We start from the raw sequence: 17,336 nt of genomic DNA, 5'->3' as shown, positions 1-17,336 counted from the left end.
CGTTCCATGTTTTATGGTGAAGGTACGATGCATCACAGATCAAACAGATAGTTGAAGGGGTTATTAACCTTTTTATTTAACCAGGGAAAAACACATTGAGACCTAGGTCTCATTTGAAAATGTGCCCTAGGAACAATACAGAAAAGAAAAGTATACACAATTTAAAACACAAAATTAAATAAATAGCAAATATTATATACACAATAAACAATCAAACAAAACAAACACATTTATCAAAATAAAAATCACTAGCCTTTCTCATAAACTGACCCAGAGACAACAACACATCCAAATGAAACGTAACTTGGAGATTATAACTTGTCAACATGCTTTTTAAAAGATAGCTTTTCGTCAATCCAGATGCCCAGGTATTTATAGGCAGGGACACAATCAATGGGAACACCATCTAACGTACTCATGCACAACTCATCACTTACATTATTATTAGGGGAAGGATGTGCCTAAATCCCTTTAGGATTAGTGAAGTGTGTGTTAGTAATGTAAACCTCATGCATTTCAGAAAAAAATGGCTTTTATTTCATGAACAGATTGTCTAAATCATACATTTAGAAAATATCAACCTCTACTTTTTCAAAAAAGTATTTACACAACAAAATATTATTGTAACGAAAACAGCAACAACTGTCCTGCATTGGTTATGCTGGTGGGAATCCAACTATCCTGCATTGGTTATTCTGGTGGGAATCTCAACGTTAAAAAAAAAATCTGATACAGACTGAATTGGAATGTTCTGCGATAATATAAAACACCACCAACAACAACAACAACAACAACAACAACAACAACAACAACAACAACAACAACAACAACAACAACAACAACAACAACAACAACAACAACAACAACAACAACAACAACAACAGTTCTCGTGTAATTTTCAACTCTATCCTATTAACTCAACCTGGTGACCTCATATTTCTTTGGTCTGGGGTCTCTCAGAGGCTTCGGTAGCAGCTCGATCTCCTCTGTCTCGGCCACTAGCTCCTGAGCTGTCCCTGTACCCGTACCTGTCTGTCCCTGTCCCGTATCACCCTTCCCTGGCTGTGGATCCTTATCCTTGGGACACTCTCCGTTGTAGGTCTTGACATAATTCTCCACGAGCCAACCCCTGAACTCCTGAGGCTCGGTGCAGACTAGGCCAGAGTAGGCCACCCTGGGGTGGTGCTTCAGCCAGTAGATCAGGTAGTGGATATTGTAGTCACAGACCCAGGGGTTATCCCCCAGATTCAGCATCCTGAGGAAGTACAGGTCCTCCAACACTCCGTACTGGAAGTAGTGCAGGCTGTTGTTGGACAGGTCCAGCTCTCGCAGGTACAGGAGCCCAGCAAACGCAGCTATGGAGAGGAGGAGAAATGCAGGATGGTAGGGGTTAGAGGGACAGTGTATTTCAATTCATCTTGTAGCAGAAGTCTCAGTGGACATCACAGTACAGTTGAAAAATATATGGCAAATAGAAATCCAATGTGGATGGTGTTAAGAGATAGATGGGAGGTGTTGAATGGAGCTGAAGGGTGGGACTAATAACAACAACTAATAACAACAAGATAACTAGTGTAAGACATGCTGTGTCCATAATAAGTATATAGGTTATATATTGTGAGCTTTTGTGAAAGAGCACAGTTAGAAAGATATGGCATATAGAAGCATACCAGATGGACATCATGAAAATGATCGGAGGATGTTCAGGAGTAAAAACAAACAAATATAATGATTGACTGTGTCCTTAAAATGTATATAGTATGTATAAGCATGAAGTAGAGGCCTAAGCATTGTTGTTCACTAGTTTACTCCAATTAGGGAAGGGATGGTGGGGTTGGAAAGTAATAAAGGGAAATATATATATTTTTAAAGGATATGTATGTATATATATGTATGTATATGCGTATATGTATGTATGTGTATGTATGTATGTACACATGTATGCGCGGAAAAAAGAAAAAAAAAACATATGGGGATTGGAAGTAATGCAGACAATTACATTGATGGAAGTTACAATCTATCTGCAATATTAAAGCTGATCTACCCCCTAAAAACTAAAAAAAATAAAAGTATCAGTGGAAGTAATTCCTACTGGACAGGTACAGGAGCCCAGTGGATGCAGCTGAAGAGGGGGGACAAGGAGAGAGGACGTTGTTCAGTTGCTACTTCAATTAATCTTATACAGTCGTGGTCAAAAGTTTTGAGAATGACACAAGTATTGGTCTTCACAAAGTTTGCTGCTTCAGTGTTTTTAGATATTTTTGTCATATGTTACTATGGTATACTGAAGTATAATTACAAGTGTCAAAGGCTTTTATTGACAATTACATTAAGTTTATGCAAAGAGTCAATATTTGCAGTGTTGACCCTTATTTTTCAAGACCTCTGCTGTCAATTAACTTCTGGGCAGCCCATTCTTGCATAATCAATGCTTGGAGTTTGTCAGAATTTGTGGGTTTTTGTTTGTCCACCCGCCTCTTGAGGATTGACCACAAATTCTCAATGGGATTAAGGTCTGGGGAGTTTCCTGGCCATGGACCCAAAATGTCGATGTTTTGTTCCCCGAGCCACTTAGTTATTACCTTTGCCTTATGGCAAGGTGCTCCATCATGCTGGAAAAGGCATTGTTCGTCACCAAACTGTTCTTGGATGGTTGGGAGAACTTGCTCTCTGAGGATGTGTTGGTACCATTCTTTATTCATGGCTGTGTTCTTAGGCAAAATTGTGAGTGAGCCAACTCCCTTGGCTGAGAAGCAACCCGACACATGAATGGTCTCAGGATGCTTTACTGTTGGCATGACACAAGACTGATGGTAGCGCTCACCTTGTCTTCTCCGGACAAGGTGTTTTCCGGATGCCCCAAACAATCGGAAAGAGGATTCATCAGAGAAAATGACATTACCCCAGTCCTCAGCAGTCCAATCCCTGTACCTTTTGCAGAATATCAGTCTGTCCCTGATGTTTTTCCTGGAGAGAAGTGGCTTCCTCGCTGCCCTTCTTGACACCAGGCCATCCTCCAAAAGTCTTCGCCTCACTGTGCATGCAGATGCACTCACACCTGCCTGCTGCCATTCCTGAGCAAGCTCTGCACTGGTGGTGCCCCGATCCCGCAGCTGAATCAACTTTAGGAGACGGTCCTGGCGCTTGCTGGACTTTCTTGGGCGCCCTGAAGCCTTCTTCACAGCAATTGAACCTCTCTCCTTGAAGTTCTTGATGATCCGATAAATGGTTGATTTAGGTGCAATCTTACTAGCAGCAATATCCTTGCCTGTGAAGCCCTTTTTGTGCAAAGCAATGATGACGGCACGTGTTTCCTTGATTTCAAGCACCACCCTCCTTTTAAAGCTTCCAGTCTGTTATTCTAACTCAATCAGCATGACAGAGTGATCTCCAGCCTTGTCCTCGTCAACACTCTCACCTGTGTTAACGAGATAATCACTGACATGATGTCAGCTGGTCCTTTTGTGGCAGGGCTGAAATGCAGTGGAAATGTTTTTTGGGGATGAAGTTAATTTTCATGGCAAATAGGGACTTTGCAATTAATTGCAATTCATCTGATCACTCTTCATAACATTCTGGAGTACAGTATATGCAAATTGCCATCACAAAAACTGAGGCAGCAGACTTTTGTGAAAATTAATATTTGTGTCATTCTCAAAACATTTGACCACGACTGTACAGTAGCACTCAGTGGAAAGTTTCAGTGGAACTAATTTCCACTAATGGACATGAATGCTGAAGTATTACCTGGAACTAATGTTCTGCTGTAACAGGAGAAAGAGTAACAGCTTCCATAACTCATTTCTGACTGTTTTTTCAGCACCTCGTCTTCAAACACATGCTGATATTAACTTTGACCAGTGCTCTCCCCATCACCTACTCTCAGCTCTAATTCAAGCTGAAGTTAGACTGTTGATGTGCCTGTGATGTGCCTAATAGTTGGGCTGACATCTTTAAGATGTGTGTCCTGCAGTGTAGCCCTGAGTAATGGTGGCTGTGTGTGCTTCATGCTGGCTAGCACCATAAAGATAGATAGGCCTACTGTATTCAGCACTGTCTCCAGAGTGACCCTCCTGTCACCACTCCCACAAACCTCCTCAGATGATGCTATTATCATACTCATGAGAATTACTGTCCGGTTTCTACTGGTTTGTTTGTGCAACTCAATGAGACCACAATTCTGGTCTATTTTTGAGACCAGTTTGGGCTTGCTACAGAGCTTAGCTTCTCACAGTCGCTGAGAAAACTGAGGGAGCAATTTGTGAATATTTATTGTGGATTGTGTTCAATTTGCAGTTGCTTTCTCTCTCCAGAACGGATTGGCCTTTTATCCATAACAGGCTATTTAATTTATTTCTTCTCGATCATGACTGTGTGTGTATCAGTGGCAACCCGTCATTCATGGCAGGTCCCCACCTGTTTTGAACCCCACATTTTTACCAAAGAAAAAAAAAGATATATAAATATATATATATATTTATTTATTTTCAATTTTTTGGGGCTTGCCTGTTTTGCATGTTATTTTGGCATTAATACGTGTCACAAATCAGTTTGCAAACAATGTAAAAAATATATATATAATTGAGTTAATAAAGCCGCATACAAACATGGTCTCTTTTTTGTTTTCTTGAGTAAAGCAGCTCCAAAATGCAGGTGTTTCAGCTTAGCGCAGTGCTTTCTGTGGTGGTGGGGCAAGCCAGCAGAAAATAGGAGCATTGCGCCGTGATTGGCTCAGTGTTCTGTCACTCATGGGGACACTACATCACCTCCAAGTCTAAGTCCTTAGTAAGGGTAGACATCGAAAATTCTAGCCCTTCGGGTCCTGCCATAGAGTTACATTAGAAGTGCGAAGGCTCAATGTCATTGGCCACAGATAAAATGACGTTAAATCACCGTATATGTACAGTAGCTTTGATTGGACTGATCATGTCAACATCTTACTTTCAAAATCTTAGCTAGCAGTCATCATCATGAATGAAGTCGACAATCTACTGGCAAATCCTTTTTAATCCTTGTCATATGAAGAGAAATAATGAAGATAATTATATTGGTGTATTGGTGCTCATCGGCCATTGGACATTGCACTACAAGTTAGAAATCGCAAATTCAACAATGAGTGGTTTGGAAGAAATCGGTGACAGTGGCTAACTGCAAGCGTTGCAACTGGTAAATCGGGAATAAACGAGCTCAGACTGGGAAAATACGTTTTGAACGGTCATCCAACTCGGAATTGTAAATCCGTCCTCTTTCTCTTTCTTTGATGACAAAACTTGCCCACGAAGGACCGTCGCGCCACCTTCCTGTTCAAGTGAACAACGTCCCAAAATGTCTTATATGCTGCTGCATGAATTATGTAATATGCCAGGGAGATATGTATACTGTAGCTAAGAAAGTAATACTAAGTGTATGTTGTGTAGTAAGCTGTTAGTAGCCCATGTGCCTCACCATAATAATTTGGTTAATTTTCACCTCTTAATTTCACCTACTGTTCTGACTCAGTTTTTATTTTTGATTTTTTTATTTCACCTTTATTTAACCAGGTAAGCCAGTTGAGAACAGGTTCGCATTTACAACTGCGACCTGGCCAAGATAAAGCAAAGTAGTGCAATAAAAACAACACAGAGTTACATATGGGGTAAAAAAAAACATAAAGTCAGAAATACAACAGAAAATATATATACAGTGTGTGCAAATGTAGCAAGTTATGGAGGTAAGGCAATAAATAGGCTATAGTGCAGAATAATTACAATAGTATTAACACTGGAATGCTAGATGTGCAAGAGATTATGTGCAAATAGAGATACTGGGGTGCAAAAGAGCAAAATAAATAACAATATAGGGATGAGGTAGTTGGGTGGGCTAATTTCAGATGGGCTGTGTACAGGTGCAGTGATCGGTAAGGTGCTCTGACAACTGATGCTTAAAGTTATTGAGGGAGATAAGAGTCTCCAGCTTCAGAGATTTTTGCAATTCGTTCCAGTCATTGGCAGCAGAGAACTGGAAGGAATGGCGGCCAAAGGAGGTGTTGGCTTTGGGAATGACCAGTGAGATATACCTGCTGGAGCGCAGACTACGGGTGGGTGCTGCTATGGTGACCAATGAGCTAAGATAAGGCGGGGATTTGCCTAGCAGTGATTTATAGATGGCCTGGAGCCAGTGGGTTTGACGACGAACATGTAGTGAGGACCAGCCAACAAGAGTGTACAGGTCACAGTGGTGGGTAGTGTATGGGGCTTTGGAGACAAAACGGATGGCACTGTGATAGACTACATCCAATTTGCTGAGTAGAGTGTTGGAGGCTATTTTGTAAATGACATCGCCGAAGTCAAGGATCGGTAGGATAGTCAGTTTTACGAGGGCATGTTTGGCAGCATGAGTGAAGGAGGCTTTGTTGCGAAATAGGAAGCCGATTCTAGATTTAACTTTGGATTGGAGATTCTTTATGTGAGTCTGGAAGTTGAGTTTACAGTCTAACCAGACACCTAGATATTTGTAGTTGTCCACATACTCTAGGTCAGACCCGTCGAGAGTGGTGATTCTAGTCGGGTGGGCGGGTGCTAGCAGCGTTCGATTGAAAAGCATGCATTTAGTTTTACTAGTGTTTAAGAGCAGTTGAAGGCTACTGAAGGATTGTTGTATGGCATTGAAGCTCGTTTGGAGGTTTGTTAACACAGTGTCCAATGAAGGGCCAGATGTATACAAAATGGTGTTGTCTGCGTAGAGGTGGATCTGAGAGTCACCAGCAGCAAGAGCGACATCATTGATATACACGGAGAAAAGTGTCGGCCCAAGAATTGAACCCTGTGGCACCCCCATAGAGACTGCCATAGGTCCAGACAACAGGCCCTCCGATTTGACACACTGAACTCTATCTGAGAAGTAGTTGGTGAACCAGGCGAGGCAGTCATTTGAGAAACCAAGGCTATTTAGTCTGCCAATAAGAATGCGATGGTTGACAGAGTCGAAAGCCTTGGCCAGGTCGATGAAGACGGCTGCACAGTACTGTCTATTATCAATCGCGGTTATAATATCGTTTAGGACCTTGAGCGTGGCTGAAGTGCACCCGTGACCAGCTCGGAAACCGGATTGCATAGCGGAGAAGGTACGGTGGTATTCGAAATGGTCGATGATCTGTTTGTTAACTTGGCTTTCGAATACTTTCGAAAGGCAGGGCAGGATGGATATAGGTCTGTAGCAGTTTGGATCTAGAGTGTCACCCCCTTTGAAGAGGGGGATGACCGTGGCAGCTTTCCAATCTCTGGGGATCTCAGACGTTATGAAAGAGAGGTTGAACAGACTAGTAATAGGGGTTGCGACAATTTCGGCGGCTAGTTTTAGAAAGAAAGGGTCCAGATTGTCTAGCCCAGCTGATTTGTAGGGGTCCAGATTTTGCAGCGCTTTCAAAACATCAGCTGTCTGAATTTGTGTGAAGGAGAAGCGGGGGGGGCATGGGCAAGTTGCAGCAGAGGGTGCAGAGTTGGTGGCCGGGTTAGTGGTAGCCAGATGGAAAGCATGGCCAGCTGTAGCAAAATGCTTGTTGAAATTCTCGATTATTGTAGATTTATCGGTGGTGATAGTGTTTCCTAGCCTCAGTGCAGTGGGTAGCTGGGAGGAAGTGCTCTTATTCTCCATGGACTTTACAGTGTCCCAAAACTTTTTGGAGTTAGTGCTACAGGATGCAAATTTCTGTTTGAAAAAGTTAGCCTTTGCTTTCCTGACTGCTTGTGTATATTGGTTCCTAACTTCCCTGAAAAGTTGCATATCGCGGGGGTTATTTGATGCTAATACTGTACGCCACAGGATGTTTTTGTGCTGGTCAAGGGCAGTCAAGTCTGAGGAGAACCAGGGGCTATATCGGTTCTTAGTTCTGTATTTTTTGAATGGGGCATGTTTATTTAAGATTGAGAGGAAATTACTTTTAAGGAACAACCAGGCATCCTCTACTGACGGAATGAGATCTATATCCATCCAGGATACCTGGGCCAGGTCAATTAGGAAGGCCTCCTCGCTAAAGTGTTTTAGGGAGCGTTTGACAGTGATGAGGGGTGGTCGTTTGACCGCGGACCCGTTACGGACGCAGGCAATAAGGCAGTGATCGCTGAGATCCTGGTTGAAGACAGCTGAGGTGTATTTAGAGGGTATGTTAGTCAGGATGATATCTATGAGGGTACCCATGTTTACGGATTTAGGGTTGTACCTGGTAGGTTCGTTGATAATTTGCGTGAGGTTGAGGGCATCTAGCTTGGATTGTAGGATGGCTGGGGTATTAAGCATATCCCAATTTAGGTCACCAAGCAGTACAAACTCTGAGGATAAATGGGGGGCAATCAATTCACATATGGTGTCCAGGGCACAGCTGGGGGCTGAGGGGGGTCTGTAGCAAGCGGCAACAGTGAGAGACTTATTTCTGGAAAGGTGGATTTTTAGAAGTAGAAGCTCAAACTGTTTGGGCACAGACCTGGATAGTATGATAGAGCTCTGCAGTCTATCTCTACAGTAGATTGCAACTCCACCCCCTTTGGCAGTTCTATCTAGACGGAAAATGTTATAGTTGGGGATGGACATTTCAGAATTTTTGGTGGCCTTCCTGAGCCAGGATTCAGACACTGCTAGAACATCAGGGTTGGCAGAGTGTGCTAACGCAGTGAATAACTCAAACTTAGGAAGTAGACTTCTGATATTTATGTGCAAGAAACCAAGACTTTTGCGATTACAGAAGTCAACAAATGATAGCTCCTGGGGAGTAGGAGTGATACTGGGGGCTACAGGGCCTGGGTTAGCCTCTACATCACCAGAGGAACAGAGGAGGACTAGAATAAGGATACGGCTAAAGGCTTTAAGAACTGGTCTTCTAGTGCGTTGGGTACATAGAATAAAGGGGGCAGATTTCCGGGTGTTATAGAAAAGATTCAGGGCATTATGTACAGACAAGGATATGGAAGGATATGAGTAAAGTGGAGGTAAACCTAAGCGTTGGGTAACAATGAAAGAGATAGTATCTCTAGAGGCATCAATTGAGTCGGTCTCTGAGTGTATGGGGGGAGGGACAAAGGAGCTATCTAAGGCAGGTTTAGCTAGGCTGGGGGGTCTACAGTGATATAGTACAATTATAAATAACCGAAACAACAATAAACTAACCATGTTTGGGCTGAGGCTAAACATAAACAGGATGTAGTACCGTAAAAAGGAACAGTCCAGCAGATATCAGCTGTATAGCTGAGTTATCATAAGGTCCGGTGGTGAAGCGCTAGTGAGTAAGAGGCCACGGCTAGCGTGTGCTAGCGGGCCAGGGCTAGCAGATGGATGGAATCTTCGTGGTTAACGTCGTAACCACATCAGACGATTTCGTCGGCAGACCAGTCGTGTAGGATCGGCGGGGCTCCGTGTCAACACTAGGTGGTCCCGTCCGGTTGACAGAGAGGTAGATAGCCGGGAGATGGGCCTAGCTCAGGATGATTAGCCAGACCACAGCGTCCGTTTTGTTGTAGCCAGCTGGTAGCGATGAATCCGGAGTTAAAGGTCCAGTGATTCAGTGATTCCGGCGGAAAAACTGATATGTTCTGGGTCGATAACGCGCTGTGCAGACTGGCCGAATATCCGGTGATCAATGTCCAGTGATTAAAATTAATCCTGCGGAAAAAATCCAATGTTCTGGGTGAAACACCGCTAGCTGTGGCTAATAGCAAGTAGCTAGTTAGCTGGCTAGCTAGTTTCAACTGGAGATTCTAGATTCTAGATAAAAGGTAAGTCAATAATAGAATCCGTTCCACATTGAGTGAGGCGGGTTGCAGGAAAGTATATTTTGTAGAAGGATGAAAAGTCTGATAGGGAAATATGTACGAAAAATACAAAAAACAGGGTATTTACAGGCTATTTACAGACACACGACAGAAACAGGACTGCACTACTTCGCCATCTTGGATCTTGGATGGATCAGTGGTGCACATGTAGCCTATAACCTGTTTTTGAGAAATGTAATCATCAAATATTGTAAGAGCTTTCATTGTCTGCTTATATGCCCCCTTTATTTATCCTACTGTTCTGACTTGATGCACAGGGAGAACACTGTAAGAACGGCCCATGTTCTGAATTCTGTCGCTGTACATTTCAAAAGTGCTGAACAAATAGTTATATTGACTACCTCCGTCCTGGCTCGCTCATTAATAACGTCTTAATCAAAATGACGGATTGCCTCTTATCCGCTTGTCGTCCCCTTATGCCATAGTTTGTACATCTCAATTGTCAGTAGAAACCACATTTGTTTAAGCAAGTCAGCCATATCAGCTATGCTCCGCTGATAGCCAGGTGTAGCAATGGTAAGGTGTTGGGACTGCTATTGGGACAGGTTTATGTAGGCCCTAACAGTTTGTGGGCACTGTTTGTCACCGTTGTAGTGCAATTAATATATTGTTTAGTGTTGTGTTGTGTAGTGGCTTTGCTGGCATGCATCCCACATATTTTGTTTTTGTTGCCCCACCAATATTTACATGCTAAAATCGCCACTGGTGTGTACAGTACTGGTTGTCATAGTGGGTCAGAATTAACCACCATTTATTGCTCAGTAACAACTCAGGGAAATACTCTAATGTAAATTGTTTACATATGTTCTGCAATAATGAATGATAAGGGAATGATTTTCCTTCCTTGGCGAAGCTTCCTGGCTGTGTGACCAGTTCTTGTTAGCCTAGGAATAATGATATAGCGGGTTTTTTCTTCCAGTTCTCCAACGTAACAGAACTAGAAGGTAGTGTAGTGATTCCTCGGCAAATAGAGAACCTTGTTAGTTCTACAAACGAGATGTAGTATGTTTACGGCATCGTAGGCTCCTTTAACAAGTCAGATTAAACCGCGTGAGAAGCTGATGAGCGTTAAGGATTTTTATGGATGTGTAGAATTGATCCAAACTCAACGCTGTCTGGTATGGTAGATAAAGTATGTGAGTTTTTGATTAGTCTTTTTTTCTGCATCTTTTCCCACATTACCCCAGGGATTCTAAGGATTCTATTTCAGGATGAAATAAAGCTCTGCCTCCATTTTGTGATGAATGGACTCAAGGTCAAGGTTCTCATCTGATTCCTATTTTGACCTCTTTCTTTGAAGGTCCAGTGTGGGCTCAATTTCCATTGGGAACCAGTAAGAAAATGTATGCACTCACTACTGTAAATCACACTTCCAAAAAAAAAAAAAGGATTGCTTTATCTTATTAAATACGTCTTCTTCTGGATCTGATCATCTGTGCAGCATGACTTGGAACACATCCATAAGGAGTGTGCTGTTGGAAGGAAGTGGATGATCTCTTCTCACCTGTGTCGATCTGATCCAGACTGTTGCTGCTGAGGTTGAGGAGCTTCAGGTCCCTGGCAGCAACAAAATCCTTGGGCCGGAGCTGAGTGATGCTGTTACTGGACAAGTCCATCCTCACAATGTCTGACGGGAGGCCTGAGGGTATGTTCTTCAGCTCTGGAGAGAGGGGGGGAGAGAGGGGGGAGAAAGAGAGAGAGAATATGGAGGTCAGTGAGAGGACAATGGCTTAACCAGACATGTTTACAATGGCAAAATCAACTAGCTTTCATACTGCATGAAAACATGAACGAAAACATAAGCGGACACACAAGGAACTTTTGGGCATAAGTTAATTTTTTAACCCAATGCATACTTTTTGATCGCCAGAGTGACTGAAATGTGGATTCCTACATATGTGAATTCCAAGTGTGCCCTAAGAATATCAAGATGGTCCCCTTTCTATAGTCACTCTGTAGCCATGTTGTAGGTCTGTGCCAAGCAGGACTGTTATTCACAGCACTCTGGGTTCCCTTAGCCTTTGAAGGGTATGAAACATGAAGGCTAACATATGAAACAGGGTTTCCCACAGGCTTAGAAGGCCTCTGAGAGAGCTTCTCTCTTTTATTGTGATCGCCAGCAGCCTTTACCATAGAAGGAAAACATCTGCAAGAGCCATTGTTCTCAATGTATAGTTTAACATAAAGACTAAGTAGGTGGTCCCTAAAATGCATACAACTTGTATTAACACTTCATAATGAATGATGTCTTTGGAACCGGTTTTCCAAGTCATGTTCACAATGAAAGGAGTTAGCTGTAAAACTAAAATGCTTAGCTGAGAAGGAACATCGCTGTGGTGGGGTGGAAAACCATCATTGTTTATTTCATGAACGACGCAGGACCTTTTGTGTTTGTCAAACTCCATGTACAGTCTTGGACTGCTTCCAGTAGGCCACATCCTGAGCATGGTTAATGTATCATTCAGCTGAAGGAACTATTACAGACCTTTACGGCAGACAGCTGCTCAAATATCATAACAGCATACGACATCCATCCTTCTCCACCGTAAGGAAATGAGATTAGCCCTCCTTGGCTTGTAGATGGGGCTGCTGCTGGAGCATTCACAACAGCACAACAGAGACAGAAGTTAGCGTTCCCAATGACATCCTATTCTCTATATAGTGCACTACTTTTGACCAGAGCCCTATGGGCCCTGGTAGGGCTCTGGATAAAAGTAGTGCACTATATAGGGGAATAGGATGCCATTTGGGACGCATCCAGAGATGTTCCCTCTTCCCTTATCTATCAAACCCCTGCCTCACAACACCTGTGATATGCTTTAGTTCAAACTACAGCACTGAGTGGGGAAACATGCAGATGGTTGGGACGTTGGGAGAAGTCAAGGTCGTTCATGCATAACAGTTTTTGGATCAGCTTCTGTTTTTGACATTTCTACGCTCATCAGGAGAGCATCAACCCTCAGTCTAATTTATCCAATACCTGCTGCTAATGATGCTGCATGAGAAGACGACCGATTGTCTAGGAATCCATGTGATGTACATGGACTTTCAGTGTTCGAACTGTGCAGGACTAAATCATGTCATAGTTCAGGGGTGGGCAACTTTGATGGGGGTGGGGCCACAAAGAATCTGAACTCATCATGAGGGGCCACAGTGGCTCGGGGGTCTGCGTACCCAAATCCATACCCACTCAGGCAGTCAGAGCCGGGGCCTTTTGGGGGCCCTAAGTGAAATTTTGTCATGGGGCGGAGAGAAGATTTAGCAATTTTATTTTAAAAAATCATGCAATTCTACTCATTTTGCCAAGGGGCGAAGAGAAAAATTTGCAGTTTTACAGCTAATTTCCTGCAATTCTACACATTTTGCCATAGGGTGGAGAGAAGTGTTTGCAGTTTTTAATATGAAATCTAAATGAGACTGACTATCAAAATCAATGGGGCCCCCCCGGTCGGTAATTCGACCATGATTACTACAAGTTTAGATAGCTGGCCGCTAGACTAACTTACCAATCTAAACAAATGTAGCTGTCAGTGACTGACATAACAACCACTCTCAACAGTACGTTTATTAGACTTTTTTGGGGGTAATTGTTCCGCGGGCCAACAAAAGGGGGGGCCGTGGCCAGTTGCCCAACCCTGATATAGTTTATTAAAATCACATGTCGTTTACAGACAGGAGGAAACTAAACGTATATAGCCATACATTTAGGTTGTAAATGCACAGTGCTGCTTTTACAGAGTAAGGTGCCAAACATGCCTGTATATCAAAGAAAATCAATCCTGCTGTGGAGGAGAGAAGACTACCAGCAGAATATTACTCCCTCTCTGCTACACATCATGACTCCCCCAGAATGTGTATTAATGAGATTCAACTTGTCTGCTGACAATATACCCGACCGTCGGTTATACAGGAAATCCAAGAAACCATGATATAATGCCACAAGAGGAGGTTTTCCTTTACAGAGACGAGATGCAGGCCAACTCGCCATATGCTGACTCAACTTTTCTGCTAGCTATAGAGCAGGACTAAACCAGGCATAATCTTTCAGGCTTATGACTTGTTTGAAAAGGTTTCTCTCAGTGTCTGACTGTGAGGTCTGGACAACATTTATCTAAAAAGTACGTGTACTCTCACATATTCTCACATATATCATGTATGTAGCCTACACTTTCACCACACAGATTCTGTGTTTGTGTTTGGATACGTTCTGTCTTGCTCCCAAGCAGTTCTGTAGTGTATTGTAGGGGCATATCCAGTGTTTACAAATGAGACTTTGTTTCAGTAATTAGTGATACAGTATATTACCATCAGATCCCTGGAGACAGGATGAGAAAAGGCTCTGAATTCACTGGAACTCACATATGAGAGAGGGATGGAGAGAGAGTGAGAGAAACAGAGAAAGAGAGAGATGAGGGAGGGAGAGCGATAGAGAGCGGGGAGAGAGAGAGATGAGGGAGAGAGAGAGAGATAGATAGATGAGGGAGGGAGAGCAAGAGAGATCGGGAGAGAGAGAGAGAGAGGAGAGAAAGGGAGAGAGAGTAGGAGAGATAGAGATGAGGGAGAGCGAGAGAGCGAGAGAGAGGAAAGAGTGAGAGTGAGAGAGAGTGAGAGTGAGAGTGAGAGTGTGAGTGTGAGAGAGAGAGAGAGAGAGAGAGAGAGAGAGAGAGAGAGAGAGAGAGAGAGAGAGAGAGAGAGAGAGAGGAGAGAGAGAGAGAGAGAGAGAGAGAGAGAGAGAGAGAGTGAGAGAGAGAGAGAGAGAGAGAGAGGAGAGGAGAGAAGAGAGGAGAGAGAGGAGAGAGAGAGAAAGTGAGAGTAAGAGTGAGAGGAAAGAGGGAGAGAGGGGAGGGAGGGATGGGGACAGACTATGACCAGTGAGATTATCTACTGAGGTTCAGATAAAGGATTGATTGAAAACTTTTCCAGAGGGGAAGGGAAATAGTTTCACCCAGCTGAACATGGGGATCTTTTATATAGCGACAGTAGAATACAGATAGACCAGTGTTGCTGCTTCTTGCCATGTTTAAACTGCACACTGATAAATGGCTTTTCTGGGGACAGGATAGGGGACAGTATATCATTATATGACTGTCATTCATCATCTTGATCAAAGGGCCAGCTCACTGTGACATTTCATAAAATATACAGTAGAACAATAGATCAGAGTGCTGCCACGTCTACAATAAATAAGTATGAAGGGACCATTCATGACCATACTGCCACTTCTACACTGAATCATTATGAAGGGACCATTCAGGACCATACTGCCACTTCTACACTGAATCATTATGAAGGGACCATTCAGGACCATACTGCCACTTCTACACTGAATCATTATGAAGGGACCATTCAGGACCATACTGCCACTTCTACACTGAATCATTATGAAGGGGACCATTCAGGACCATACTGCCACTTCTACACTGAATCATTATGAAGGGACCATTCAGGACCATACTGCCACTTCTACACTGAATCATTATGAAGGGACCATTCAGGACCATACTGCCACTTCTACACTGAATCATTATGAAGGGACCATTCAGGACCATACTGCCACTTCTACACTGAATCATTATGAAGGGACCATTCAGGACCATACTGCCACTTCTACACTGAATCATTATGAAGGGACCATTCAGGACCATACTGCCACTTCTACACTGAATCATTATGAAGGGACCATTCAGGACCATACTGCCACTTCTACACTGAATCATTATGAAGGGACCATTCAGGACCATACTGCCACTTCTACACTGAATCATTATGAAGGGACCATTCAGGACCATGCACATATTCCAAGTTGTATTTTGGAGCTCAAACACAAAAGCAGTCCCACACAGCATGGACTCCATGCAGGATTTGTAGTCAGTCTCATGGGTCTTGGCCTAACGGCTATTTGAAATACAATAATGAAACGTATATCTTATATAGAAGTTATAGTCCTGATAGCAGTTTTAATGTGGCAGTTATACATAGTTCCACAGAAACGGCACCAGATGTGAGAGTCTGGACAGGAGACAGAAATGAGACTCCCATATTTTCCCTTGGTCACTTTGTGTGTCACGTTACGTACCACATGCTGATTCAGGGAAATGATAGAGAACACATTTAGAAAGTACTCATTATCAACCACAGCTCTGGAGTATCTAACAGCCAGCCTCTCCTCTACACTGTTGCAAAAGGCCTCACAACAATCATGTGCAGTGAACAATGGCCAGATATTTCAGATGGACATGTGACTCGTACATGGAGGGCCGGTTTCCCTGACCCATACTAGTCCTATTCCTGGACTAAAAAGTCATTTCAGTAGAGATTCATCTGGGTCCATGAACCCATGGCCCTGAGAACCCTAATAACTCACTCCTGTCTTCTGAAAGACCAGAATACAACACTTCATTGTCCTCCAAGGAGGAAATTCTTCACACAAATTACACAAACAAATGAAAGGAAGACAAGCTAGGTTGGCTCATAGCTTACCTTTGCTCTTGCAGTCCAGCATGGGTTTGGGGAACATGTAGGTGTGGGCACAAGGAGTTGGCATCAGGGTGCTTCTTGATGGGAGGGGGTTTGGGCAGACTATCCTGCCCCTCCTGAGGTTTCTGCCCTGGCTGCTGGCCCTCCCCCATCCTCAGGACACACCAGCTCCGGCCTCATCTTCTTCAGCTTCTGACCTCTCAGAGCGTCCGGCTCAGAACACTTGGCGTAGTTCCCTAGGTTACGGTTGCTGGGCACCTGCAGGGTCCTGACCAGGCTATCCAGCGAGCACCGGCAGTCCCAGGGGTTATCATAGAGACGCATGTAGCGGAGGCTTGGCAAGTGGGAGCAGGTGCTCCTCAGAAGCTGTCTTCATCTTGTTATGCTGAAGAAGCAGAGTAGTGAGCTGGCCCAGCCCCTGCGAACGCCCCCTCCTCCACCATGTAGATCTCATTCTGTTGTAGATCCAGACTCTTTAGGATCTTGAACTGGGAGAAGGTGTTGTCTCTGAGCACCTGGATCTTGTTGCGGGCCAGCAGGAGGTGGTGGATGTCTTCAGGCCAGTGCTGTTGCACCCCGGTCAGCTGGCAGTCCCTGACAGTCCAGGTATTTCTCTCCAGCCTCCATGTATTCCTTGCATTCAGAGGTTTGACGTTTGACAGCATTGGCTCTGCCTTTACCCCGGGCCAATGCCCCCGGTCTCTGTTCCGTCCACACCTTCCTGGGCTCAGCAGAACTGAGGAGCAGGAGGAGCAGCAGAGCGCTGAGCAGCCGCATCCTGGGAGCTCCAACGATACCTCTGGGAAGACGGGGGAGTGGCAAGACTGGAAGAAGAGGGGGGAGGGAGGAGGAGGAGAGGGATGCCTGTGTGTAATCAGAGATGGCCTTGGGTTTCTGCTGTGTCAGGGAAGGCTGACAGCTGTGAGAGAGAGAGAGAGAGAGAGAGAGAGAGAGAGAGAGAGGTGGAGAGTTCGTTGTCCGAGAGAGAGAGGGATAGGATGAGATAGAGAGGGAAGAAAGGGAGAAGAGGAATGATGGAGAGGAACATACATATTAATG

The 17,336-nt window shown here is 43.9% G+C and overlaps 1 pseudogene across 1 annotated transcript; it reads right to left on the bottom strand.

Annotated features, from left to right (window-relative positions):
* Nucleotides 1–912: 912 nt before the first annotated feature.
* LOC311129355 (leucine-rich repeat-containing protein 17-like) lies at nt 913–17,054 on the bottom strand (annotated as a pseudogene). The gene is made up of 3 exons: nt 16,281–17,054; nt 11,305–11,460; nt 913–1,355 (listed from the first exon to the last, which is right to left on the bottom strand). The product of its transcript is annotated as a leucine-rich repeat-containing protein 17-like (transcript).
* Between the last annotated feature and the right edge of the window lie 282 nt (nt 17,055–17,336).

This window comes from Coregonus lavaretus (assembly GCF_964263955.1).
Source record: "Coregonus lavaretus genome assembly, chromosome: 5".
Lineage (NCBI taxonomy): Eukaryota > Metazoa > Chordata > Actinopteri > Salmoniformes > Salmonidae > Coregonus > Coregonus lavaretus.
Note: the sequence above shows the minus strand (reverse complement) of the source record. Positions and strands in the feature narration are given on the sequence as shown.